The sequence below is a fragment of the Balaenoptera acutorostrata genome, chromosome 1 (assembly GCF_949987535.1).
Source record: "Balaenoptera acutorostrata chromosome 1, mBalAcu1.1, whole genome shotgun sequence".
In the NCBI taxonomy this organism is placed as follows: domain Eukaryota; kingdom Metazoa; phylum Chordata; class Mammalia; order Artiodactyla; family Balaenopteridae; genus Balaenoptera; species Balaenoptera acutorostrata.
Window position 1 is genome coordinate 162646541 of NC_080064.1, and position 4010 is coordinate 162650550.

Genomic DNA, 4010 nt, shown 5'->3' on the forward strand with positions numbered 1-4010 from the left:
TAACTTATGCCTCATAAGGAGAAAGAAGAAAGGAAGAAAGAAAAAAAGAAAGGGAGAAAGAGAGAAAGAAAGAAAGGAAAGACTTTTCTGCTTTTGACATGAGTTGTTGAACTTATTTGTCCCTTGGTAAGCTGATCAGTTGCCACTTGGATTGAGAGAAAGATGTTCAATCAATCAAAGTGTTTCTGCTACATTGGCATGCTTTGTAATGGAAATGAAAATGACAGCATGTTTTTGTCAGTTTAAATGAATAGGTTTCCTTTAGATTGATGCTAGAGTTGGTATTAGAGGTAACTCTCAGCCTATGAACGCTGATGATTAATTACGGAAATGCCTGATGGAGGCACTTGATTTTACCTCAGCGTCTTATTTCCGTTGGTGAAGTGTGTGCCGGCGTTGGCATTTCTTGTGAGTGCGGGAGTGAACCAGGACACCGTCTCTGTGGGGCCTCCCAGAGAGCCTTACCCTGTCTTTAAAGATTTCAATTCAACTTGTTTAAAAGATATTCATTCATTCATTCATTCATTTTTTCATTCATGCACTCAACATGCGGTGATGCATGTTCACTATGTACCAGGCTGTGGTCTGGTGCTAGAGACAGTTACCAACAAGACAGAGCAACTGTCTGCTTTCATGGAGCTGTAATCTTAGTGGGAGAAATGTACAGTAAAAACATAAGTGGATCAATTAATAGGGTAATGAAAGGTAGTTGAGTATTCTGAAGGAAATAGAGGAATCAGGTGGTGCAGGAGTTCCCTAGTGGCCTAGTGGTTAGGATTCCGGGCTTTCACTGCTGTGGCCCGGGTTCAATCCCTGGTCGGGGAACTGAGATCCTGCAAGCTGTGTGGTGTGGCCAAAAAATAAAAATAAAAAGAGATCAGGTGGTGGATTCAAGAGTGGCTGGCAGGGACCAGTGTGGGGGGAGCTTACTTAACCCATGTGTGGTCAGGGAAGGCCTCTTGGAGGTGACTCCTGAAGATCTGGGGGCAAGGGAGCAGCAGGTGCTGAGGTCTGAAGGTGCTCGTTTGAGGAACAGAAGGAAGGTCTGTGCAGCCAGAGGTAGAGAGCAGATGGGAGACGGATGTGGAGTGAGGTGGACTAGGCAGGCAGGGTCAGACCACACGGCCTGGAGAGCACGGTCAGGACTATGCATTGATTCCGGTGGGTGCAGTGGGAGGCCACTGGAGGGCAGCTGCAGGGGAGTGGAATGTCTGATTTATTTATTTATTTTTAAGATCACGCTGCTTGCTGAGTGGAAAACAGACATTAGCTGGTAAAAAGTGGAAGCAAGGGTATTAGTTGGAGTGTTGGCAGTAATCAAGTGAGAGATTTTGGTGGCTTTGACTAGGTGAAAAGTAGACAACTGTGAGACTTGTTTTCTCTCTCCACCAGGTGAAACTAGAATGAATGGTATTCTTTTTTTTTTAATGTGTATATATATATATTCTTAAAAAAATTTTTTTCCATTATAGTTTATTATAAGATATTGAATATATCTTATGCTATACAGTGCTGTACATTTACTATGCTTGTATATACTTGTGCTATACATTTACTGTGCTTGTTGTTTATCTATTTTATATATGGTAGTGTGCATCTGTTAACCCATATTCCCAATTTATCCCTCCCCTTCCCGCTTCCCGTTTGGTAACCGTAAGTTTGTTTTCTATGTCTATGAGTCCGTTTCTGTTTTGTAAATAAGTTCGTTTGTACTATTTTTTAGATTCCACAAATAAGTGATATCATATGGTATTTGTCTTTCTCTTTCTGACTTACTTTATTTAATATGATAACCTGTAGGTCCATCCATGTTGCTGCAAATGACATTATTTCATTCTTTTTTTATGGCTGAGTAATAATCCATTGTGTATATATACCACACCTTCTTTATCCCAGAATGAATGGTATTCTCAAGATGGATTTAAAAGGAGCATTTGCAAGGATGAGTGGCAGGACTGTATGTGGAGCTCTGATTCCATTTATGCAGGGTGGATAACACACCTTTCTACAGGACAGCATTGCCATTTACAGCCCAGGCTCTGTAGAATGATATGGCAGGCCTGCAGATAAGACCTACAACTCTGCAGGCCCACTTGAACTTCTTTGTAAACCCACTTGAACTTATCTGGAACAGTTTCAAGCTTTAGTTCTCTGTTTGCCTGAGGCTGGGCAGAAAACCAGCTATTGGGTGTGATTCGGGGGCTGTTGTCAAGGTCCCCTGTGGGGGGATGGGATGAAGACGTCTCTTCCACTATTAGCTTTACCTGTTTACAATGGTCTCTTCCCTCACATTACTCAAAAGTGCTATTTGTGTATTTATACTTGAGTGTGAGATTGCATTTGTTTCCTATGAGAGGTTTTGATAAGGGTCTAAGCCTACTAGATGCCAAATTAGGGAAGGAGAGCATCTCAGGGGAAAGTGCCCATGTACACGTGGCCAGAACTAGAAGGTTGCGGCACCTGCAATTGAACCTACTTAACAATTTTGCTTAGGGAATTCCCTGGTGGTCCAGTGGTTAGGACTCAGAGCTTTCACTGTCTGAGGGCGTGGGTTCAATCCCTGGTCAAGGAACTAAGATCCCGCAAGCCATATGGCACGGCCAAAAACAAAACAAAAAACCAGTTTTGCTTAGCCTTGAACTCTTGCCCTCTCAGAGAATTAGTTTTCTAATTTTGATAATGAAGAAGTTGGATTCGATGATCTCAGTCCCTTTTAGCTAATTTTAGCAGGGGGGTTTGTACCTAACCGCCCAGGCTTCTGAGTTTTTCCCCTTTAGTCCTTTTGTGAGAAGATCCTGCATTTTCTTTCCTTTTCCTCTGCCTGAAAGGGTGCTCTGTGGCCACGGGTAAATGCCAACTCACTAGTTTCCCCAGGAAGGGGAGGGTGCACACTTCCAGAATGGTATCTGCCATGGTGTCTGCATTCTGGTCAGATGGCCATGCTCAGTAGCTGTGCTCCATGTTGGGAGCTTATCTGTGGGAACCAGAAAGGCCCACACGCCCATAGTAAGTGACCTTTACATAGTGAAGAAGTGGGTGAGCAGAAAGAATACTCAGGTCAAGGTTTTCCGGAGGGAAGATTTTTGAACCATCAGCTATTAATTAGAACAGAATTTCCCTCCGCACCTGAAGATCATCAGGAAATATATATAGCAAGGAGGTCCCAAGTGCCGGGGAACAAACATAATTACAGTTACCTCATAACGGCTTAGCATTTCGTGCCTTTTGAAATTGGTTCACATATATAATGTCATGTGACCTTAAAATCCTGTGAGGTAAGCAGGGCAGAAATTATTAACCTCATTTAACAGATGGGAAGAGTGAAGCATTAGGTAGGTAAGTGACTTGTCCAAGGTCCCACATTTAATACAGGTGAATTAGAATTTAGAATGCAGAATTTTCTTTTTAAAACAACTTTATTGAGGTGTGATTTATATACTAGAAAATGCACCCACTTAAAACCTAGAGTTCAGTGAATTTTGACAAGTGTACACACTTGTGTAACCGCAGTTGTAACATGCTGAGCATTTCTATATCCCCTCAAATTCTCTCCTGTTCCTTTTGCATTAATTAATCCCCCCTCCAAGATCTTTTGATGTCTAATCCAGTGCTCTCTTCATTGCCCCATACTCCGATTTGACAGCCTTTTTAGCTCTATCCTGCTGCAGAGAATACAGGCTGGTAGCCAGCCAGCCTCATCGCGTTGAGTTATGAGAGTGAATGGGAAGCCAGTAGGTTGGTTACTCCAGTGTTGGTTCCTCCTTCCCAGGCTACAGAAAGGTCGTGTGGGTTCCCCTCTCAGGAGAGCTTGAAGAACAGGACACCCACTCACCTGCCTGTACTGGCTTCCCTGTAGTCTGCAGAGGGGAGCTGGAGGTGATGGGGTGTTGGAGGAGACGACCTCTAGGGGATGCCTGACTCCCGGATCGTCTGCTCAGTCTCCTCCATGGAAACCAGCTCTCTGCTGCTTAGTTGCAGTTCCCTAAGGCCTTAAGCAATCCGAATTCCAT